The sequence below is a fragment of the Abrus precatorius genome, unplaced genomic scaffold (genome assembly GCF_003935025.1).
Source record: "Abrus precatorius isolate BTA unplaced genomic scaffold, Abrus_2018 Scaffold2, whole genome shotgun sequence".
Classification (NCBI taxonomy): Eukaryota; Viridiplantae; Streptophyta; class Magnoliopsida; order Fabales; family Fabaceae; genus Abrus; species Abrus precatorius.
In genome coordinates, this window is record NW_020874362.1 from 21,661,198 (window position 1) to 21,687,909 (window position 26,712).

The 26,712-nt window shown below is 32.7% G+C and overlaps 1 pseudogene; it reads left to right on the forward strand.

The window, feature by feature from the left end:
• The first annotated feature begins 14,333 nt into the window (after nucleotides 1-14,333).
• On the forward strand, nucleotides 14,334-16,798 carry LOC113859614 (annotated as a pseudogene).
• Nucleotides 16,799-26,712: the final 9,914 nt, after the last annotated feature.

Genomic DNA, 26,712 nt, shown 5'->3' on the forward strand with positions numbered 1-26,712 from the left:
AAAGAATGAAATGGATGTTACTTCTAGAAGGATTGTACTAGCCCTTGATGGTTAAAGATTGCTTTGACTATGCAAAATCTTATGAAGAATGTCAAAAGCATGATAATATTCAACACGTTCCAGCCTTAGAATTACATTCAATAATTAAGCCATGGCCTTTTCGAGGCTGGGCTCTTGATTTAATTGGCCAAATTCATCCTCCTTCGACAAAAGGCCATAAATACATCATTGTAGCTGTCGACTATTTTACGAAGTGGGCTGAGGCAGTTCCATTGAAAGAAGTTACTCAGAGTGATGTTGTTAATTTTATCGACGAATACATAATTCATCAATTCGGTATACCAGAAACTTTGACAACAGACCAAGGAACTGTTTTTATAGGTCGAAAAATAACTCAATATGCAGAGTCCTTGAATATAAAAATGATAACTTTGACCCCGTATTATGCCCAGGCCAATGGACAAGTGGAGGCAGTAAATAAAATTTTGATCAAGTTAATTAAAAAACACATTGGATCAAAGCCAAGAAATTGGCATGACACTTTAAGCCAAGTATTATGAGCATATAGGAATTCTCCAAATGAGGCCACGGGGACAACCCCATTTCGACTTGTTTATGGCCATAAAGTCGTTTTACATGTTGAGGTGAATCTACAATCAGTTAGATTACAGCGGCAATTCGAGTTACCAAGTGAAGATTATTGGGCCTTAATGTTTGATGAATTGAATGTCTTGGATTAAATTTGTTTAAGTGCCTTAGAGAAAATGATTCGACAAAAAGAAAGAATTACGAGGTCATACAACAGAAAAGTACGAGGCAAGTTTTTTAATGCTGGTGAGTTAGTATGGAAAATAATTTTACCATTCGACAAAAAATCAAGAAAACTTGGAAAATGGTCACCCAATTGGGAAGGCCCCTTCAAGATTGAAAATGTGTTTTCAAATAACGCGTATTCAATTCGAGAACTTGGAACTAATAGTCGAATCATGTCGATTAACGGTAAGTACTTAAAACCATACAAACTAGAAATACATGAAGTAAAAATAACTTAAGTCAAGGCAAATAAAAGATAATTCGAGTAATGAAGAGGCCAAATGAATAATTTAAAGCAGAATTCGAGTATTTACATTAAAATAACTACTAGAATTCAAATAAAAATACATGAAAAAATCAAAAAGGAGGCTTCGAGCGCATTTCAGTATAAACGGCTCTCAAATTTTGATATCTGGTTTCAAGAGCCGTACATTGTGCATCCAGACTCGAAATATCCTCCATAGCTTGAGATCTCTCGATAGTCAGGGTCTTCACATTTTCTATAAAAAAATTTCTTTTCTTCTCACAAGCCACACTAGCTTTTTTCAGCATCTCTGACTCCTTTCGAGCTCTTTCGAGTTGTTTCTCTAAATCAAATATTCTAGCATCAACCTCTTTCTGCTTCATATCGGCATTGGTAGCTGATTCCTTTAGCTTGACCAACCCAGTTCGAGCCTCTTTCAACTTATTAGAAGCAAAGTTCTGCATTGCTCGAGCTTGATCTTGTTTAGAACCAACCATAGCAGTTTGGTCTATAATCGCTAAAGAGTCGGTGAAAAGAGATTCAAAACATTGGAGCCCTTCAGGAAATGTCGAGAGCTGAGCCTTCAACAAAGAAAGTAAGCCTTTGATCTTGGCAACCAAGTCCTTGTCAGTTGGAAGGTTCTTCATCATTGGCGCATCAAAAACCAAGGACCTAAGCTCTTCGAGCATTTTTTCAGCAAACTCAATGGGCTTGGAGACTTCTGAGTGTGACCCGGAAGGAGTTCGAGAGGAAGAAGAAAATGTGAAGGTACCAGCCAAAATCTTGTCAATGGCCCCCTCTGGATCTTCCTCCACCATGGCATTAAAATCATCCAAGTTTAATTCAGCGTTGATGGATGATTCTGGTGGGGCAACTTCGAGATGAGGAGTACCTTCGACAGAAATTTGGGGGTCTTCAGGGACTTGATTTCCCTTTTCAGTAATATTTTCTTCAACTTCATGCAAGGGTCCCTCCTCTTCTGATTGATATGTGACAACATCAACCTCGGGTGAACCCAAAGGAGGTGTTGGTCAAGATGTGAGGGACACCTAGAAAAAAAAAAGTCACAAAATTGACATTACAAAAAAATAGATTTCAAGTAAAATCATGCCTTACCTCAGAAGCTTGCTCTGTTTGAGCTTGATCTTCAGAACTCGAGCTAGATGACCTCGAAGAAGCATCTAAAGAAGAGCTCGAAGTCCCAGAACTTGAAGACGAAGTTGCTTCATTCCCCAGCGCCAAGTTTTGGGAAGCAACTTCACGGTTCTTTTTCGAGCTTTTTTGAGATTCCTCAGGAATAGGGGTCAAGCGCTTTTTTGATTCCTGTTGAACCCTAGGAGGAGAATTGACACTTGGAGTGTCATCAATTGAAACCTGTTACAAAGAAAAGGTTAAGGTATTGCTCGAAAAATAGAATTTTACTCGAAAAAGCACAAAATACTTACCTCCGCTGATGGAGCTGAAGGTTGATCAGAAGTTGGCTGAGAAGGAGTTGGAACAGCCATTTCGACAGAAATTTTGGATTTGGCAGGATTTTTGGCTTTGGTAGTCTTAGCCTGGAAGATGGAGAAATTTCCAAATGATAAGCATTTCGAGAAAAGCAAAGTGAAATTAAACCTAGATCAAATGTTTACCTTAGACACCCCAGAGGCAGCTTGGGGTGTAGATGAATCCTTTTTTAGGGTTTTTGAAGAAGAACTTTTTCGAGTAGATTTCTATTTTTTCTTAGGAGGCTCATCTTCTTCCCAATCCTCTTGGTCATATCGACCAACAAAAGGTTCCGTTGGAAGAGCTGTAAAAAGTACTCGAAAAAGGTTAAAATCAAATAAAAAATACACAAGGTATTTCGAGGACAAGCAGGGTAAACCTTACCATCTTTGAACTTTGTAAGGATTCTTACATCTTGAATATCAAGATGAAAAGGGTAAGAGTAAGTTTTAAAAGAAAACCTCGAAGCTGTTACTCTATTTCGAGGAGGAGCTAATTCGTTCAAAATAGTTGAAGGTAAATCGACCCATTTTGGTGAAATTATTTGTAAAGCCAGAGCAAAATTACAGTTTGGCAAAGGGGGAAAAGTTGGTCAAAATTTTTTGAAAAGGAGTTCCTCTATGAACTTTTCAAAAGGATGAAATTTTTTGTATCTATTAACCCTTTCTTTGGTTTTCTCTCTTAAAGAAAGAGCAGCCTCAAAAATAGTTTGAGATATCCTCTGTGGTAAGTAAAGCACTTTAAAAAATCGCTCAAAAGATTGAATTTCTCGAATATGCATACCTCTCGTCTTGGCTTTTGGATCTCCCTTCTGAAACACAGAAAAAGCACGGGTCATCTTCTGGTAGCAAGCTTCGACAAAAATATCACATTGTTGATAATAGCTAGACCACCAATTCTCAAATGCTTGTGTGCTATAGAAAGAAAGCTCGAATTCTACAGAAGAAAGCTCTGGCCTACATTTTCTAAAGAAGCTAATGGCTTCATTCAAATTGTCAATGCTTTTTCGAGCATTATCCAAGACACTCTAATTTGTCCCTTGAAGCATAAGAGTTGGCCTGAGCTAGCTTAAGCCAAATTGTCGAGCCACCAAATTTGGCTGATAAGCGACCACCTGATAAGGTCTTGGAGTGAAGCTACAGAAAAGAAGTTGACAAGAAAGGAAGTGCCTCCAAATTATCAAACTCTCAGCTTGGGCACCTGGAGTTTTCGACGGGAAAGGGCGCTTGAACCAAACTGGTCCAATTTTTCGAGAAGAAAATGGGGCTAATTGAGGACTGAAGGTGTGTAGGTTCAAAAAGAAAGTAAAATATTGTCGAAAAGCATCACAATAATGCTTTTTAGCAATACTTGGAGTGAGAAAAGTAAGTCGAAAACCCTCTATTTCTCGAGAGGTATGAGGAGGTTCAGAACTTTGTAACTTATCTTCAAAAATAGCATTCAGCCACAGCTGAAGCAACCAAAATGGACCACTAACGACAGGTAAGGACTCATTAGATCTTAAAGAAGCCACTGCTTCGTTCAAATTTTCATAACGATTCCCCAGGATAAGCTTCCCCAGGCATATTGAAGATTCTTCATGTAAAAGCTGGGCAAGAGTAAGAAGGGCTTTTGGAACTTAGAGTGACCTCGAGCAAAAAACATATGGCGAAAGCCAGAACATAAGAAAAGCAACATGTTCCTCATCAGTAACTAGACCATCTCTATTCATGTTAAGAGAGATGAAGAGTTGATAAGAAAGTTTTTGAAAATTAGGAACTACGTTTGGTTTTTTAGGATGGGAATCTGGTCGAAATGAAGGGCCAGTAGGCTTGAGCCCAGTAATAGCAGCAACATCAAAAAGAGTAGGGGTTATCATACCGCAAGGAACATGAAAAGAACTGGTACTTTGATTCCAAAAGAAGAGAGAACTCATGATCATGGGAAAATTATAAGACAAATTGTACCTAGAAAGTTGAATTATGTCGTAAATCCCTATCACTTTCCAGCTATCTTGTTTTTCTTTTTCAACTCTATCTAACCAAGGAAGATAAAGATCTTTAGTAACTGGGGGCATAGTACGAAAGATTTTTTGTAAACTTTGGAGGGAATCTAGATTATATTTCGAGGAAAAAGCCATGATCCCTTCGACAGAAAAAGGAGAATCAACAGAGTCCTGAGGAACAAAAGGACCTAAAAATGCATGGGGCTTCGAGTTCATTGTAAAAGGAATAAGTACCTGGGATTTCCAAATAGCCAACTTCTCTTCTTTGAGAGGCGGCTCAGGTAGATAGCTCGAATGACCAATAGGCATGAGCTCAACATTGGAGAGAGCCAACGGGACCTTAGACTTAGAGGTCATTTCAACGAGAAAAAGAGAAGATAGGAAAGAACTGGAAGAGATTTCGACACAAAAGTAGAAGAGAGAGAACAGAGCTCTTAAAAGGAGAGTAAAATATGAAAGTGTAAAAAATGGGAAAGTAACTTCGCCTTTTTATACTGGTCCTCAACCTCGTGCAAGGCCCATACAAGAGCCCAAGTCCAGAGTATTTTGGCACTTAGTGGGAAGATGAAGAGATAGTGGGGTGTCTTTTCGATCAAAAATGGCCTTAAATCCCCAACAGAACGGAGCACGTCTCAATAATGGGACATTTTCGGTAACTGCCAGGTAGTACCTGCATTTATTGCGCCGACTTTGGATGACGTGCCTGACATAAAGCAGGTAAGTGGCAGAGACGCCATAAGAAATGGCGGGAAAATTAGAAAATGAAAATTTTCCAATTAAATATCAAAATAAAAAATATTAAAATCTCATCAACCTGAGATATTAATATTTTGGGGGGTATCTGTTTGGGATAAGAAAAATTTTCTAAGTTAAAAATAATCTTGAAGGAAACTACATTGCAACAAGTTTTGAGGGTCAAGAAGGAGTCAAAGATAAGCCTGAACATAAGAGAATATTGGAAGATTATCTAAGATCTTTGGTTTTAATTAAAAGGGACACATTTCGAGCTATTTTAGGATGGCTCTAAAAACTCTAGAATGGCTCGAAAAAAAAAGTCAAGAAGAAACTATTCTAAGGCCATAACATTAAAAGAGTCTTCTAGGTTTCTCTCAGAAATACTCGAAAGATAAGAGTCTTGAAAAATCCAAAAGCGGTTACCATTAGTTATCAACATTCACCACTACGCAAAGGAGATCATGGGCGATAACGGTTACAGCCCCAACAAACAGCACGATCACAAGCAATCGTGGATAGTGAGCATCAACAGTTGAAGGCTGTTACTAAAAAATGCCCGCAAAAGAAGGAAAACAGCGGTGATCTTCATGTCTATAAATACTCCACAGCACTATTTCACAAGGGACGAATTTTTGCACCCAAACACCGCACCTAAACACTCTGAGACGCTGAAACCCTGCACCGCGCCAGACACCAGCTACAAGGAGACCCACGGTGGCTGTTGTTCGCCGTTGTGAGGAGTCGTATGTTTACATTCCAGCACCTTTGCATTCCCGCATTTACCTTTCTGCATTTTAATTTCAGTGCTTGTTGCTTGTATCTTTGTACACTGTTTGTTTTCTGTTTACTACATTTTTGTAAAAGCATACGTTTGGTTCAATTCTGTCCATTTATTATTCACTATTCTTGCTTAATACTCTTTTACGCCATTAATTTGAGCATCACGTTAACAACGCACTTAAAAGAACCCAAAGAGAACCTAAATCTAGTCCCCAGATTGATCTTTAGATTATTTGTTTACAATTGTCATTTTTCACCGTAAACATGACCCAAAAGTGATATATGAAAAGTAGAAGTAGAATCCGAAGAATTTGATATGCAAGCAATGCGCCCTTTTAACACCACCAAGTGTCTTGTCAGCAAGAACATTGCATTCCATTCAGGACATGGATCATTGAGGTCAGGTAAGGGTGTTATGTTATAAGGAACTCCTCTGTTCAAGTCAAACGACACCAAACACATTTCTAATCCAGCTTTCTCATCCCACCAATGACACATTCCATTCAAGTACAGGTGAGCACCAACAGGATTGAGAGCACATGGAAGCATATCGATATCAAGTTTCCTCCAAGAATTACTTCTTAAGCTATATATCTCCCATACCATGGGCGAGTGGCAAATGTAGATATAATCACCTTATAATCATACTTTGTCGTAGCCAAAGCCAAACCCATGAAGACGGTGGTCTCTGGTTAGGATTGGAGGAAGGACCTTGAATTCACCGGTCTTTGGATTCCACGGTAGAATTCGATCATATTGACAGAGACAAAGAATGCCATTAACAGCGGAACCCAAAAAATAGCATTCGCCATTAACATAAGACAGAGGACAATCTAATTTGACCATGTTTTCATCACAGAACACGCAGTCCAAACCAATGTGATGCCGAGGCCATGTCTGCTTAAGGAGGAGACATGAATCATGGTGATAAGAATGCCAATCAGATATGAAAGCTTGGCGAAACATGCTCATGAAATAAGGGTTTTCAAATAGAAGTCACCATGACTTGTGCACGCAACTGAATCGCTTGATAGATTTTAGAGGCAGTTTACACAGAATAGATAAGGCAATATCATCTGGGATATGCACTGCAGCCATGGAATCGTGACGTGCCTGTGTTTGTAGTGTGTTAGAAAGTTTGGAAATAATTTGACCTGTGAAACTAAGAAATTCACGCTATCAGAGAGCACGAACAGACCACGCTATCATGATCCTATAAAATCTCCAACAATCTTAAATTTCAAATAAATAAAATAGTTAATTAATAAAAAAAAATTAGTAACGGGACTTTTCTTTAAGGAAACTAAAACCCGCTAACAAGATCAGAAAACAATTTTAAATTGAAAATTGAAAATAATAATAAATTAATAAAAATAGTAACGGGGCTTATGATTTTTCAAACCAGCTGCAGTCGGATGCTGATAAAAAAAATCTAGTAGTTGTGTTTAGGAAAACGATTTAAAATTTGAATTTTAAAATAATAATCAATCAATGAAAATAACAGTAATCAGATTTTTATTTTTTTCTTAAATAATAGCAAAGATACTTATCCTAAAAAATATGTTAGGGAATTTAGGAAACAATCTAAAATTTCAAATAAAAATCACAATCAAATAATTAAAATTAGCATTGGAATTTTTATTTTTTTTAAAAATAATGCAAGCATACTGATCCTAAAATTTTTAATAGGAAGTTTAGGAAATAATTTTAAATAAAAATCAATTAATATAAAATTATTTTATCTTATGGGTTCTTGTTTTTTCAAAAAATTATGTTTATAAATTATTATTTGAAAATTAAGGGTTTTGTTGCCAGGATGATAAAATAAAATATTGTTTCTTATTTTCAATGGGTATTCAATCAACATAAATTTTATTCTTTGATACAATTTGAATTAAAAATAAGCAAGAATACCAAAGTTTATGTAGTTTGTTATTTTGATATGCATTAAGTATAAAATAAGAATCTATCACTTCTATCTAATTATATTTTTAAAATTCTACTCGCTTAAATGTTAATATACTAATATTACTTATTAAATAATTAAAATATTAATATAATTTTCACTGCTATAAAAAATGTTACTGATAGACAACGTTTTACTACCAAAATAACTAATTTTTTTTTAAAAAAATTGTGGTATAGAGTTCAACCTAAGTAGATTCACAAAGACAAGTTTAATTAAATTCAATTTTAAATTTTTTAATAACGTGAGTAATAGTTTAGGGATTTATAAATATCAAATTTATTAAATTAAAATTATGAACGAAATTAACTTGAATAAAAATAGATTAGGAATTATCAATTCGCATAATCTCACATGTATGTAATTTTGATTATCACAGTGTCTAAAGGTTTTAATCCGAGTTTAAACAATCACCAAATTTAATTATTAATTCAATTGAATAATCTAATTGAACCAGATTTTGAATTAAATAAAATTATCATTTAACTTAACCTAAATTTAATTATCAAATCAGAATATCAATCGAATCTTAATTTGAATACTAAACACAGAAAGTTAATCATAATCACAATTCACAAATACGATATTAGAGAATAAGAGAGCAAACTTAGAGCAATTGGCCCAAAACTCAACTCAAATTTACACAATCTGGATTTCACAGATTGAATAAGAGGTTTAACCTTTCATCGAAACATTTAACCCAAGCGAGAATGAGAGAATTCGAGAGAACGTAAAAATAAGAATTCTTATTAAAGGTCAATTCTCAAAAACTCAAAGTATCTATTTCACATCCTAATTTAGAACTTTATAAGTCTATTTATATGTTATGATTAGGGTAAATTAAATGACTAAAATTTGAGTCTTAATTGTATCTAAGAGCCTAAATATAATTATTAAATAATAAGGGTTCAAATGCAATCTCCCAACAATATTTAGCAAATCTAAATGAAGTTTAGAAAATAATAAAAAATTAAAAATAACTCCAAATCTAACAATCTATATATGCATTTTTAAAGATTTAGATGTGTAGAATTTAAAGCAACTGGAATCAGCCAAAAATGATATCTATAGAAAAAGTTATAACTAAAAGAATAGTTAGAAGTTGAAATAACTGAAAATATGAAATTAAAATATTTATTTATAACAAGTCTAATTTATATAAATAAGTAAAAAATGATAAAAACTCTAAAAATAAAGTATATAAAAAATGTTATAAATTAAAATAAAACTATAAATATAAATATAAAATGTAATATATTAGTTACCTTCATCAAAATTGTAGTCATATGTTTTTAAAATATTTGATAAATTATAATCAAGATTATTATATGATAAATTAACCTCTTCAACGTAACAACCTTTGATAAAATATACAACAAAGTATAATGTTAAATAATGAATTAATTGTAAAATAAATAAAATGTTATAAATTTTTTACCTGCATTAAGTAATCTTTTCATTTTATCCTTCATGAATCATTGTAGAACTACTCATTAAATTAATATCAATATATAGATTAAGCATTATGTAGATGATTGTTGTTAAAAAACATTTATTATGAATTAAATGTCTTTATTATTGTATATTTAAAAACCCCAAAATGTTGTTCTTCATAAGATTTTATGAATCTACGAGTCATTCTTGAAATATTTAATTTTTTTTGAAAGTTTTAATTTTTAAAGAAAATTTCTTCTAAAGTTCATCATAATTAACATCACCTTTTAGTAGTATCATTTTTTTTTAATCTCCTTCAAACATTAAAAATTTTATTCTTACAAATATTTTACCATTTAAATAAATAACTATAATAATTTGTCTCATTTTTAAAGACTATTACTTCAAATGCATAAATAATTTAACTATTAAAACTAAGAAATTAATTAAATACAAATAATGATATATTATATTAACTAAAAATAATTAAATAAACGTCCTAACTTAAAAGAGCTTTGTAAAATAAAAAATAATGAAAAACTTACGAATATGATTAAAATAAGTTTAAAATGTAGTAAAAAAATGAACATAAATAACTATTTTTGAAAATTTTTTTCTTATAAACAGAAAGTGAATGTGTTGGATAAACTAAAATTGAACGCAGTAAAAGCAATGGATAAATAAAAATTCTAGATGATTAGAATCTGTATGATGTGGAAATGAGTAAATACAGAAGAATACATGCATAATTAAAATGTATTACTTAACTAAATGTCACATGTTAGCATCAAGTTAAGTAATGCATGTTAAAATAGCTTAATATAGAGTTTACTCACATGTGTCTTTCACTCTTGTATGTGATGCATTTTTAATAAAAATCATTCAGTTAGTTTGCCACGTGTCAATTTTTCTATAAATGACAATGTTTGATAAACTCAACTACTTTGATGTTATTACACGTCAATGCTAAGTTAAGTGACATATATTTAAATTAAAGTTTAAGTATTTTTAATTCATTGTAATAAATTATTTTAAAATTAACTTACATTAATAAATTGTTTACAATTTTACTCTATTGGGTCAAACACTTATTATTATTGTTATTATTATTATTATTTAGTCGTGTTAAAATAAATATAAATCTAATTGTATTGTAAAATGAAACCAACCATACTATCTATTTAAAAGTGAATTAATGTTGATGTTTATGATTTGTGGAAGGAATACTAATCTTGCCTAAATTAATACTTTTATAGAGCTCAAAAAAGTACAACTAGCACTATCCTTTCACTTTGTCACTAAAGCAACAACCTCTTCCATCAATTAACATACTCTTCTATTTATTATTAATTTTATAATACATGCAAAAACGCTAACAAGTCACCGCTAAGCTTATCTCATTATAGTTTTTTTAATGGATTATAATATAATGATATTAAGTTTTATGGTTTAAGAAAAGAAATGATAATATATTCAATGGCATAATTTGACTAATATTTTTATGGAGCCAAAATAGTTAAATGATATATAGTTATTTAATTATTTGTTTCTAATTTAATAATGTCATATGCATTACGATAGCTTCTTTTATTTTTTCCATTGTTGATTAATAATATTACTCTTTTAAAAAATTTGATGTGTTTAGTTGTTAGGTTGTAATTACATAAATTTTAATTGAATTGAAAACTTTAGAGAAGAGAAAGAGTATTCAAATAATAAATTCTTATAGGTTAATTTTGATTACCCTTAACTTTTCTAAAAAGATAAGTGAACAAGGCACATGAAATGATTTTATTATAGTTAGAATTAAACATATTTCAATTAATATCTATCTTTAGTTATTTTCTTCTCAATTTAACAAGTGACACTCTAAAATTTTAAATAATATGATTTGTTATTTAGTAAGTTTAATATAATTTTGTTAGTTTCTCTTTATCATTATTGTATCATTGACATTATTTGTTATTTAATTTTCTCTTGTATCATTCTTGTATATCTTATAAGTGTGAAATAAAGTTATTTAGTCATCTATTATCAAATTCACTGTGTTATCTTAATTATGTTTATTCTTTTTATTTTTTTGACTACCTCGTAACAATATAATTCATTTTGTTTTTTTTTTTTTTTTTTTTTTTTTTTTTTGCTAAGAATAGGAGCTAACAGTCCAAGTAACAAAATAAACTAAGGAGTGGATCTAGGAGTCCAGCAACCACCCTAGTCTAGGCATAAGAAAGGGAGCAACCTACAAGGAAATTTAGAAAAACTAACTAAGGAGAAAGGGATTCCACACCAACTTTGGCCAACAAGTCTGCACAATGGTTAGCCTCCCTAAATATATGACCTAGCCTAACAGACTTTACAAATTTAAAGTTGTCCCTTATCTTACAAATAACATGAAACTAAAGATGGAAAGGGAATTAAACATGTTGGATGAAATGAAGGGCTTCCCATGAGTTCGTCTTAATCTACCAAGGAGTTTGGCTAGCATAATGCAGAAATAATTGGGTGCTATAGTAAATTCCCTAAAATTCTGCTTCAAAAAGGGAATAAGGAGGCAGCGAGCAATAGAAACTAGCAACAAAATTTTCTTTCCAATCTTTAAGGATACCACCAGCAGACAGATTAAGGCAAATTGTTCCATCAATGTTTAATTTGAGTTAGTCCTTTGGGGGAGGAACCCATTTGATCTTGGCTTTGTCCACCGCTATCCTGGGAAGGAAAATATGAGTATTCTACACTAAAACTCATAAAACTCAATATCAAAGATTATTTGTCTAACCAACACATAAACCTGAGCAAAACAATTATTAAAGACAATATTATTCCTATCTTTCTATAGATGTCAAGTAATAAAGCCAAAAAGTTTTAACCAATTGGAATGATTGTTCAAATAAGGACTGGATAAATTTCTATAGAGTCAATTTAAGAGACCAGCAGAGAAAAACCAAGCCCACAGGTCAGAGCAAATAAAATGATCCTAAACCTTTCTAACATAAAAACAGTCACGAAAAATATGTATAATAGATTCATTCCCATCCCTACACATAGGACAAGTATCTATGTTAGTCATACCCTTCATAGACCTTTCCTCATTAGTAAACAGTTGATCATGGGAGATCTTCCAAAGAAAAAAGGCCACTTTGGGAGGACCTTCCCATTTCCAAACACGTTTAAATATATTAGGCCAAGGGGAAGAAGGAACTTGGTCCTAAGAAATTAACTGGTATACAATCTTAATAGAGAATGATTTTCTAACAGAGACCCAAGAAGCAGAATAAAGTCTACCATTAAGGATTGTGGGATTAATTTTGGCAATTGCCTCACAAATGGAATTGGAAAGAAGGGAGGAGAGTATATCCCAGTCCCACCTACCCTCAACAGAGAAGAGGGTCACTGGAATGTCCAAATCCCTATCCGAGATATGATGTAGAGCATGATTTATAAGAGAACAGTCAGACACCCAATGATCTGTCCAAAATCTAATTAAACAGTCAATACCTAAATTCCAACTGAGACCTTTAGCTAACATAGGCTAGATTGAAACTATGCTTTTCCATAGGGGGAAGACCTATTGCTGCCCCTAAGGGCAGATAATGCCCATCAGAAAACTTGTATTTTTTAACATAGACCTAGGCCCAAAGATCACTAGGAGAGGTGTAAAGTCTCCAACACAATTTTATTATATAAGCCTTATTGATTATATGGAGATTTCTGAACCCTAAACCCCCTCATTCTAAGGTTTGCAAATTCTATTCCAGTTAATCAGGTGACTTTTCTTAGTAACTAAAGTACTCCAAATAAAATTTTTGAAAAGATTGTCAAATTTCATTACACATAGCTATAGGAATCAAGGCAGTTGGAATAACATAGGAAGGAATACTCATGATGCAAGATTGGACCAGGATGACCCCACCAGCAAAAGAGAGAGATTTCATTTTTTAAAGGGAAAGTTTTTTCCTAACCTTATCAATTAAAAAGGAAAACTAGGTCTTGGAGGGTTTATGATGACTTACTGGAATATCTAAATATTTTCCAAATTAACTAGAATTTTTAATGCCTAAGAGATCACTAATATTTTGTCTAAGAATTAGGTGAATGTTATGAAAGAAAAATAAATCAGATTTAGCAATGTTAACCTACAGGCCAAAGGCCTTACAAAAAAAGTGCAGGATATTCTGAATGATGGTTGCTTAAGTTAGGTCGGCCTTGGCAATTAGGATGATATCATCAGCAAACAGAAGATGAGAGATAAACAGGTCATGAGGTTCAAAGAAAAAAGGAGTCCAATCATTATTGAGGATACTATCTTGGATGAGATATGAAAGCCTTTCAATGCACAAGATAAATAAATAAGGGGAGATAAGATCCCCTTGACGGATGCCTCTAGTAGGCTGAAAAGTCTTAGTAAAACTATTATTCCAGTTTATGACCACTGAAGAAGAGGTAATACAAGCTTGAATAACACTAATCATATTAAAGTTTATACCAATCCTTCTGAGGGTATCTATAATGAAATTATGCCTAAGCTTGTCATAGACTTTTTCTAAATCCAGTTTGACTATCATATAGCCATTTCTCCCTTTGAGATTGTGGAAGGAATGCATTATTTCCTGAAAGATTAAGGAGTTGTCAATCTCTTGTCTACCAGGGATGAAAATGTACAAATTAACAAAGATCAAATGGGATAGAGAGTCCCTTATTCTATTAGCAAGGATTTTGGTAATGATCTTATGACTAACATTACACAGAAAGATGGGTCTAAATTCTCTAATGGATTCAAGGTGTTTAGATTTAGGGATAAGGGTGAGGCAGGTTTCATTAACATTAATAATTTTTCTAGGATCTTAAAACATAGATAAAACAAAATCATATATGAACTTTCCAAGCACATGCCATTGGTTTTTAAAGAAAAAGGCCTGGAACCCATTAAGGCCAGGAGCCTTGAAATTTCCAATACTAAGCAGGGTAGTTTTAACCTCATCTATGGAGACTTCAAGGGAGAGAAGCCTAGAATTAGACTCTCTCAAGGGGGGAAAGAGGTGTGAGTGTTAAGGATAAAGTCCTGAGGGTCAAGATCAGGATAGTCTAAGGCCAGGGTTTTCAAGGCAAAAAGGTCATAAATCTAGGCCTGGTTCTCATCTTTAAGTGCTTCAATCCTCTTTTTATTCCTCCTTCCTAAGGTAGCTCTATGGGAAAATTTTGTATTTCTATCTCCTAAAGACAACCAATTGGCTCTATATTGATGATACCAATATGTTTTCTCCTAATCCACAATGAGCTGATACTCTTACCATAAAGTTTTCATAAGATTTATAAGGAAAGAATTATTATCAGGGCCTAATTGTTTAGAAAATTCTACAAATGAGACATTTTCTCTTCTGAGACCTGCCAAGAGTTTTTAACTTGATTAAGAAAAGCAGAATGGGAAAGTCAAAGGGCAAGAAATTTAAAACTCTTATTACTCTGGATAAGGACTACTCATAGAAAATTTTAAGCCATAAGCCAGAGTAGTTTGATTTCAAAAAAGGGATATGGATAACAAACTTATTAGGAAAGGAAAGATGCTAAGAGCTATTGACAATAACCATGTCCAACCTTTCTTTTAGGTTCCCTTTATGCCAAGTGAATTAAGGGTTTCTTTTGAAAGCCAGATCACAAAGCCCACATTGGAGGAGATAATCAACAAAATTATTGATTATGGTAGGGTTGGAAGGTTTACCCCCTAACCTTTTCAATACTAAACAGGATAGAGTTGAAGTCCCCAACTAGGGCCCAAGGGCAGCTAACTGAGGACCTAAACTCAATGAGTTCCTACCAACAAGCAATCCTAAGGTGTTCTTGGAGGCTAGCACAAATTGAGGACAAAATCCAGTCCTCATGTCTAGGAGTTTGAATTTTAAGATGAATAAAGAATTTAGATTTAAGTTTGAATAAAGAATTCTTAATCAAATTCTTCTCATCTATGTTTAAGCAAATGAAGGATGAATCCCATCAAAAGAGCCAATATTGTAAATTTGATATTCCAACTCCTAACATTGTACACCTTTTCCTTAACCTTGAAGCATTGATAGTTTCTTTCTTTGCTTCTGCTACCACAAGAATGATAGGACGCAAGCCCTAAATGTTTATAGGTGTTTTTTTTTTTCTTTGCTCATAATTGGTCTAATATTGCTTGGTCTTGGTGTTAGATATTGTAATAAAGATGTTACTATCTCAACTTTTTTTACATTATAATAGTCTGTTCCATTTTATTTATCTGAAATGGCTCCAACAAGCAATAGAGGAGCACTTAATATTGGATTTCAAATTATGATTTTAATAGACATCTTAGTTGCAAATCTTATAAACTATGCAATTGCCAAACATGAAAATGGGTGGAGAATTTCTTTAGGTATAGGAACTATTCTAGCAATTATCTTATGTCTAGGATCTCTTTTCTTAGATGACACACCCAACTCCATGATTGAAAATGGCCAACATGAAAAAGTTAAGGCATTGTTACAAAAGATTTGTGGAACTAATTATGTTGATAAAGAGTACCAAGATCTCATTGATTCTGGTGAGATAGGAAAAAAGTGGACCACCTATGGAAGAACATTTCACAACCTAAATTTAGACCTTAACTCACTTTTTTGCTCTTTAATTCCATTTTTCCAACAACTAACTGACATCAATGTTATCATGTTTTATGCACCTATTCTTTTCAAGACCTTTGGCTTTGGTAACGATGCTTCACTTATGTCTGCAGTTATCACTAGTGGTGTTAATGTGGTTGCTACATTTGTTTCAATTTTTACTGTGGACAAGTTTGAACGAAATATATTGTTCCTTGAAGGAGGAATTCAAATGCTTATTTGCTAGGTAAAAATACATATCAAACTATTAATTTTTCACAATGATCATGTATTTATTATTTAATATACAAATATAATATGAGAATGACTAATGTAATAAAAATCACAATTCTTGCTTGTAGATTGTTGTTGGAGTTATGATTGCTTTAAAGTTTGGTGTGAATGGTGAAGGTTCATTTAGTAAGGGAGAAAGCAAACATACTCTTATTTTTTATTTGTACATATGATGTTGCTTATACGTGGTCTAGGGGACCAAGGATGGTTGGTGCCCAATGAAATATGCTTTTTTGAGGTTTGATCTGCTGGACAAGCTAATAATGTTGTTGTGGATATGTTGTTCACTTTTGCTATAGCTCAAGTCTTTCTCACCGTGCTTTGCCACTTAAAGTTTGGTCTCTTCTTTTTCTTTGCTTGCTTTGTGGTCATCATGACAGTCTTTGCTTTCTTACTTTTAGACAAAATGCATACCAATTGAAGAAATGAATAATGTAACATCCTAAAAAAATCAGACCAATTCTTGAACTGTAATTGGTGTCTATTAGTATATTTTAGGGGGGGATTTTTTCTTTCTTTTTTTTTCTTTTCCCCTTGATTACTCCTTGATCTTTAATTTTGTCTTGATATGCTTAATTTAGAAAAAAAATTTCTATATCTATGCTTGATCTAATTACTACATGGTACTGTAGGAATACCTCAACATAAACTCTTAATATTGTTGTTGTCCTTTAAAGGTAGAAATTTAATTCCATCTTTTTCTTTTTGAATAATGTATCCGTTATAAATTATCATATGTCATTTTCTCTTACATCTTATATTATCTCATTCCTCTTACTAAAAAAATTATCTTGAATATGTCTGATGCAAGGTGAGAAACTCTTCATTTTCTATATCTTTCTAGCACCCCTTAAAATAACATCTTAAATGGTATTAATAAAAACATGAGTACTATAACACCCTCTTTTCCTTTTTTGCTAATTTATGTTTGTTTAATATTAAGTAGTATAAGAGTGAATTTAGAAGAGAGTATAGAGGATTTTTGGAAGAATTTTGGTGCAAGAGATCTCGCTCAAGCGAGATTAAGTGTGTAGAAATACAATGCTACAGGATTATCTTGCTCAAGCAAGATAGGATAAATTTAGCCCAACTATCACCTCGCGCAGGTGAGAGTGATCTCGCTCATGTGAGATGGATTGTTCAGATGATGACTCATAGGAGAAATATCATGCTTTCTGGACGTCATCTCGCTTAGGTGAGATGGAACTTGCTCAAGCAAGCATATCAGAAAATAGTGGGTGAGACCACTATCTGCATATCTCGCTCAAGTGACGGACCCATCGCTCAAGCGAGATATTGTCGCCTAAGCAACTTGTTCCTCGCTCAAGCGAGAACGCGCAGGGGTGAAGGGTATTTAAGATATTTCCAGCATAAAAATTCCATTTTATTCTAAACTCACGTCCCTCTCTCAGTTTTCTCTGAACTCTCTCTTCTATTCTCTAGATAAAAGTCTTAGAAACTCCAATCTCTCTTCGAATCCAAGCTTGGACATTGAATCAAACGACTTCAAGTAAGTTTCTGCAGATTAAACTTGATTTTCTTTGATCGTTTTTTATGTTTTGTTTTTTATGGTTATCTCTTGGTATTCAGAAGAACTTCCATTTGTGAACTCATTTTTGAGGTAAGGAGGGTTCTATTTTATCGTTATAATACAGTATTTATTTTGTACTTATAAAGCACTGTTATATGAACATCTTATGAAATTTTATGAAATATGTATGAGTAAAATGATATTGATCTAAAAGGATTTAATAGTTATAACTATATCAATAAGTTTATGAGTGGAATGGATTGGAATGGAATTAGTCTGAAAGTGCTTTACTAAGCACGATCTTATAAGTGGGAGAAAGGATAACTCTGAGAATGACTTAAGAGTCGAATATGGATTGGATCTAGTGTGAATAGTTACAGAGATACACTAAGGGTATAGAGTCTGGAGACGATGAAAATATTGAGGAAACTTAGGGTGGTTAATGATATTCGCATATGTGTACACACTCTTTCTGAGAGCGAATGCGTCCCATGGCCTCACACTCGTTTCTTGACTATGCCTTTGCTAAAAGGTCCCATTATTGTACATGTTGTATCTGTGTACATAGGCTAACCGGTGACTATTTACCTAATTGAGTAAGACCTCAAAAAATGTTTGAGGCATCGATATCGGTGATCACAGTGCATTGGGAGTGCGTATTGGAATGAGGAAATGGATAATAAATTGTGAATGATATGTGTGTGTGAATATGTTTGAAATGTGAATTTAGTGTGAAAATGAATATGTTGCATTGATACTATAAATTATGATTTTGTGATATAATTTTTGAAAAAAAAAATAGACACTCATCCTTACTAATATTTTTAGGAAAACACGATGACAGAGCCTCAAGGAATAATTAAATTAATAGATAGATCAGTACATAATAGGCTCAATTATGTATTTAATGAAAATCAAAGATTATGTTATTTTAAATTTGTTGTTCTTGTGGAGGATAAACCTAGGACTTTTGTTATGTTAGAAATGAATTTCTTTTGTAGTATTCCTTTTGATTTTCCTAGGACTAGAGTACATTAGACCTTATGTATATATATGTATAGAGGTACTATTAGAACTCCAACAGCCTTCACTTATCTATTCACCTACCACGACCATAATCACCTTAAGAGACCATCCAAATGGACTTTTGAGCGAGTGAATGGCATAGAGGTTACAGCTGATTCAGGTGATCGCTACCTAGGATCAGATGATGATCTGAATTCGAAAGATTTAGCTGAGATAGAAAGTTGGGATGTGAATAGGATTGGCCTTTAGTATTGGTGATGAGGAAGACTGCTCTAGGACTTGAACTTGTCTATATGTTGTAATTATTTTGATTATGTAAATATTATTTTAAGTTCCATAAATTTTGACAAAAATTTTGTAAATTTGTATATATTGGACATATGTAATACATTTTCAGTTTGCCCATTGAGAATACCAAAAATTTTAGTTGTGATATTTATTTATTCTCTCCGTAATTTACTATTGTTGTTCTATTAGCATTGCAAAATTCTAAATTCTCATCTACATACGTTTATTTAAAAGAAAACTTCACTAATTTGCTATAATAAATTCATTACTTTCAGGAACTACTGTTTTATTTCAATTGATTAAGAATAAAATATACATTATACGGATTTTAAATTTTAAGGTGTTACAAGTACTATCTGTTTACCCTTAGATTAAGATTTTGGGAGTTGTTCTTTTTAATGTACTTCACGTGAGAATTTTGGGAGACAAAAACATGACCCTTCCTTCATTGTCTTAATTAGTTGTGCTGATACTTTTTAAACATTTCCATGAGAATGGTGCCTCCATAAAATAGCCATTTTATTCTTGCATAGCCTTTACTCTCTCGGACTACATTGGACACAACCTCTCATCTTCCCATACACCATTTCTCTTGATTAAATTTTTCTTGCAGGCCTTATTTAACACCTCATTAAAGCCTCCACCTACAATTATTCTCATTTCCTACATTTAATTCTTGAGGGAAATTGCAAGGGATGAAGATGTGATTTATTCCCCTACTTATTAGATGCCATTATGACCAGCCACTATAATTAAATGTCTTGGTGAATATACAATTCATGATGACCATTTAGATTATATATACCTTTCACACAAAAAAAAAAAAATTGCATTCAATTATTACTTCTCATTCTTTCTTCTCTTTGAAACTGTAGTTGGATTAAGTATAAAAAATCATCTAATGATTATAACCCTCACGCAACATAACTAGTCTTGGAAAAATATGAGAGACATTAGGACCCAGTGGAAGGAAGTGGAGTGTTATACAAAAGTTCTGTCGCGGAAAGAGAGAGATTATAGATGATCTTCGTGGTGGGTTAGGTGGTTGTTTTCAATTGTGCCTCATGATGAAGGTTAGGGAAAAATGACACTTAATAAAAGGAAATAAGATGGTGAAGGTTAGCTAAATGGCCTTTCTATATGCCAATCCAAATATAAAAGGAATTTGACCCTCTAGTCTTTCTCTCTCTTTTTTTTTAAAGGAAATGCTATTAAAAGAGAAACGCCAAGAGGACAAAGGAACTTAAATGTTACCTTTCCAAAAACTACACTTTATCACCTTTCTCATTTAGACCTGTCACCTTCAACCCTTCACACCAACAATCACAAGTTGTTTGTTTAGAGCCCTATTCCAAAAGAGGGAACCTTCATGCTTTTATCTCTCCTTTCTTACAACCAAGCTAAGATAAGGGGAGTTCTAATGTCTCTTAACTATTTGAGTGTGAAATAATATCTAGACTATGTTTTCTTGTGGCTGGACTGAGGAAAAAAGTAGCTTGAGTTGTTACATGTTGAGTAATCATAATGATATTCATGCTGCATGTTATTGTTCTTTCATTCTCTATTCTTTTTCTCCTTTTTTCATGATTTCCTTGATTAAAATCTGGTGGCTGAACTACATAAGCATGAAAATATATGACTCTCGCTTAATAATAATAGTTCCTTAAAGATTTTCTTTTCTGAAATGAGATCCCTTAAGTCATTAATATCTTCCTATAAAATTTGAATTTTTTGGTGTTAAATGAATGATGAAAATCCTCTTTGCAATTGAATGTTTTGTTACTACCTTGCATGATTAGAGGATTTGATGGATTGCATGTAAATAGTTTAGGGGAAATATATTTATATATATATATATATATATATATATATATATATATTTGGGTTGAATTCTTGAAGAATATTTGTGAACCTTTAAAATACGCCTACTGATTTAATTATAATGTTAATAATTATGCCTCTGTGGTAAAAAAAAAAATTGAACTCTCAATCCTTATACACTCACAATTTAGATGAACGAAAAAAAAAAGGAGAGCAAACGTTGCTAACGACAACAAGTATTTGAAACACAAATTTAAAATTGTGAGTATTCAATTCCTAAGAAGTAACAAACCTCTCCCGATCCTTCTCTGCTCATCCTAGTCAAAATTATTCATGTGTTAGAACAAAAGTTAGTGTTTTGAAGTTGGAATTATATGATGAATAAAATTAGACCATTATCTACATTTTGCACTAGAATACTATAAATCATTCCTTTTAAAATTGCAATACTATATTGATTTTAAGGTATAAATTATGTGCAGAGAAAGGGATTCTATTAGTTCAATAATTTAAATATTTGATTATTTCCCTAGGTAAACCTGAGTCTAGCTTGATTATTAGTAGTGCCCATTATTATTGAATTGCACGATTGCTTATTTCCATAAGTCTTAGGATGTACCTGGTGTGGTTTCAATTGATTTTCATTGTTCTTTGATTTTCTCCAAAATGTAGAGTGCAGTATAAGATTTCGTGATAGTTATATTTATGAGTACTACCCCGTATTCTCTGTGACATTGCTTTCCTTAACATATATTTATAGCTAGGGTGTTAATGTACTTCCTCTGCATGTAGTTAACACATTCATCACCTTACTATTTTTTTTTTATCTAAATAAAGGAGAGTAGAAATTTTGCATGAATGAAATTTTTACACTAAACTATCGAATGTTAATTGTGGTAAGGACCTTTTTGTAATGTGAACTTAGATTGTACCCTGAATTTTAACTGATTAGGGGTAAATTGTACTGAGAGATTGTCGTGGTTGTTGTTTTAGATTTGGACATTGGTTGCTTAAACTATGAATTTTTATGATTTTATAAAGATTTTGTCTAAGCCTAGACCATTAGGGACATTGAAAACAAATAGGTTGAGTGACATGCATTGCATCCCATGAAATCATCTAAACTTATATGAATATGTGATACAAATCAATAGTGTAACACCATAAATTTTGACTTCTCAAATTCTTTATAATTTATGTATTTTCGGAGAATATAAAATAAATTTTAATTAAAACAAAAAATATAAAATTGAAAAGAGATTAAAATATTTTCTGTGGATAAATTCATTTACAAAATTAACCAAGGGAGTAAAACGTACAAAGTACAAAGTAAGTCGTGACTTAATAATTACATTATATTGAAACAGTTAAAGTGTATACAGGTACTAATTTTTTTACATATAAACAGTATAATAATATACAAGTGGTTAATTAAAAAGCTGTTGGACTTAGAATAAATATTTACATAACTAAAATCAACTAAGTCTTGAGAGCAGTCACTATCCATACTCATACACTGAAGACTCGATCCTAGTCATCAATATCATGTCAACCCTCTATCTCAATCAGATTCTCAGTAGTCAATTCTTCATCCTCTCCGAGGTAGGCATCACCAGAATATGCCACAACCTCAATACTTGAAAATCTCTCAAATGTATACAAGATAGGTCTCCTAAAAGGGTCATGATCGTGGAAAGTAAAAACATAATTTACAACCCTTAAGGGTCTAACTCTCTCTCGATAGATATAAAAACTAAGAGTGTGATAGATACGACTATTTACAGAGAACTCAAAAAAAACATCATAATTTACATTTATCTCTACAGTTCATATATTATCATCCTTACAATCCATATTAAAGTTAAAATACACAAAATGCTAATATTTCCTAAAGTCATAGTTCATTCTACCACTAACGAGATAGCCTACTAACCTAAGTTGTCTTTGTGGTGCCGTCATCCTTGTTCCCTGAAATATTTAGTAAGAATGAGCATCTATCTTATCATTTAAACATAACCCTTTTTCAAGGACCAACATCGCAGCACAATCATAATCATGGAATATAAGAAAACATAATAATATCAATCCCGAAAGCAATATATATTAATAATTATCAGCTACTTACATAGTGTATTATTATTGCACAATCACGTATGCATATATTCTATCATAATTCATTACATTCCTCTCTTTCAAATATGCACTCCTAGTGCACTGTGGTGACAAATATATGATGTCTCTATTAGTTTTTGAGGTCTTACTGAACTAGGTAAATAGTCACCAGTTATCCCATGTATACAACGCATACAATAACATGGCCCTTAGCAAAGGCATAGTTAGAAGTTTAATTAGGAAACGAGTGTGAGACCATGTGGCTCATTCACTCTAAAAAAAAGTGTATACACATACGCAAATATTGCTCACCACCCTATGTTTCTCCCAGATTTCTTATCGTCTTCGGACTTTGTACCCCAGTGTATCTCTATAACTATTTACACTAGATCCATTCAGCACTTTATACTCACCCCATACTTTTTCACGTTTCAATCTCATTATTTAGGTAAAATATCGTGCTTAGTAAAGCACTCCCAAACTAAGTTTAAAACACATATAATACCAAATATAGTACTTACACCTAAGATCATCCAAACAAGCTTCAATAACTGACAACCATGTTGTAATGGTCTCAAACAAAACTAGATTCCTCAAACAAGCATGCAATATAGGGAGTAAACCTAGGTCATCTCAGAAGGACACAAATTCATTCTATTTTCAATTTTTACATATGCAACGGTGATTAATTTGAAGGGTTGTGATTTAGTGATGAATTAAAAATGAAAATAATTCAAATCAAAGCGGATCAAGACAATGAAAACGAATCTAAAAATAAATTTGAAAACAAATTTGAATTTAAAATTTGAAAACAAATCTAAAAAAAATAATTGAGAACAAAAATTGAAAACAAAAATTAAAAACAGAAATTAAAAGCAAATATTGAAACAAAAACAATTAAAACTAACACGAATTAAACCCACGAATCACAGACGTAAATTAGGATTACTATACCGAATTTATCCAAAACTCAAATGCAATAGAAAACAATCGATCGATATTACACTCAAGAACAAAACCAAATTCAATCAAATTATGCACAAATCTTAATCAAGAATTGCGAGAAGGTAAAAAGACAAATGTGGAGAGCACTCAATCGATCTAACAATCCACGCTTGAGACAAGATGATTCACTATACCAAATAATTAAGAACACAATAGGATCCAAAGAGATGCAAATAAATGGAACGAAACAAATTTACTCTCAAAAATGAGAAAGTGTCTTTATAGAAAAACAAAATTATTAAAAGGATAAGAAGAAGGGTCCAAAATCAACCTTTTGACCCCTTATATATATTGATCTTAAATGAAAACGAAAATAAATGGGCCAAGGCTGCGGTAAGTAAATAAAATAAGGAATCCATTGTATAAAGAATTAGCCGAAAAGGAGATCTACAGAAAAAGTTATGGCCAAAATAGTGGACAAAAGTCAGAATAACAAAACTATGAAATATGAGGTAAAAAGAATAAGTATTTATGAAAACTCCAATTTAATGCAAGAAATGCAAGATCATGCTAAATGAAATAAATAAAGAAGGAAAGATATTTTGAAAGATGCAACAAGGCTATAAATGTGAGTACAAAATGAGTAATCAAATACTCCCACACTTACGCTTTTGCACTCCAAGCAAAAAGAAGAAAAAAATCAACAAAACAAAACCAAACAAAGCAAAATTTTTCAATGGATCCTAAAGTGAAAGTGGTGTGAGCAAGAGGGAAAAATAAATTCATCAATCAAAGTATGAAAGAATAAAAAACAATCAAGAGTATGTCCTAACATAAAAGTAAAGAAGAACATCAATCTAACTAAATCATGGATCACAATTGGCAGAAATTCTCTCAAAGGTATGTGTATCACTCATTCTCTCAAGTGTATAGGTTAACATTTTCACTCAAAGCACATCATAAAAGTAAGCACAACCATGGGCTTGAATAGCCTCTAATTTATTATTTGAAACACATGCATCAAAAGATCAATAGGAGTTTTAGGTAAGTAATGTGGCTAGGGGAAGGTGCGATAAAAAGAAAGTAGACAAGGCTAAAAACCAAGAGAAAGAATAGTAATGGGGAATGAGTTAAAAACAAGTATAAAGGTATCTAAAATTCAATGCCAAAATTCCCTTTTTTTTGTTTTTTGTTTTTGTTTTTTTTTGTTTGTTTTTGTTTTTTGTTATTTTTGTTTTTCAAGCTACTATTCCTGTGACTAATAATGCATCTAGATTTCCAAACAAAGCACAATATTAGATGAATCATGATTTTTCAGGTCACATGGCTTGTAATGAGCTACAAAATCATCAAGAAAGGGTAATAAGGCTTAAAGGGGTAAACAAGTGAAATAAATGCAAGGTGAGTCAATTTGGCTAAGTAGCTAAAATGTCAAAGAAGGCCTAAATCATATCAACAGTGCATGTGAACAAATAATCTCAAAAAGAGTCAAGTCAAGTTCTGGAGTACTTACAAACATGAGTGAATCACACAAGAAAGACAATAACAATTCTATCATGAAAAACCAACTAAACTCAAATGCATGAAACAATCCTATCATGTTATGGAACTCTCAACTAAGAATGACAAATACAAAGTTGCTCACACAAATGAAATCTAAAATTAAAGGAATCTAATGAAAAATATGCTAAGGCATACTCCCCCCACACTTGAATCAAACATTGTCCGCAATGTGGGAAAAAGAAATAGAAAATGCAAAACATATGTAAGAAATCCAAGAAAAATAGAAAATGCAAAACATATGCAAGAAAAGGTAAAGGAAAGTATAAGGAAAACAAACAAAAGTCAAAGAAAACAATGCCCCAAGTGCCTATGTAGACACATCCTCCATCAAAGTAGGCTCCACTAAGGATAAATCAACTATGTTCTGAGCCGACTCCACTGGTTTGCTCTCCTGGAATAGTTTAAGCTAATGACCATTGATTTTAAAAGTCCTGCCGGTAGCTCCATCCTGAATCTCAATTGCACCATGCGGAAAAACATGAGTAATCACAAAAGGTCCATCCCATCTAGATCGAACCTTACCTGCAATCAATTTTAACCGAGAGTTGAACAGTAACACTTTCTAGCCTACAAAGAACTCTTTCCTCGAAATATGTGTGTTATGAAATCTCCTAACTTTCTTTTTATATAATCTAGAATTCTCATAGGCTTGCAAGCGTATCTCATCAAGCTCTTGAAGTTGGAGCTTCCTTTCAATTCCAGCCTGTTCAAGTGTCAAGTTACAACTCTTTACAACCCAATATGATCTATACTCAATTTCCACCGGAAGGTGGCATGCTTTACCAAACACCACTCGAAATGGAGACATGTCTAATGATGTCCAGTAAGTTGTCCTTTGAGCCCATAGTGCATCATCCAGAAACTTACTCCAGTCCTTCCTATTAGGGTGCACCAACTTTTGCAACAGGTGCTTGACTTCCCTATTGAATACCTCATCTTGCCCATTAGTTTGGGGATGATATGGTGTAGCAACTCTGTGTGTAACCCCATACTTCTGGAACAATGCTACTATGGTCCTGTTACAAAAGTGACTTCCCTGATTACTAATGAAAGCCTTAAGCACATCGAACCTGC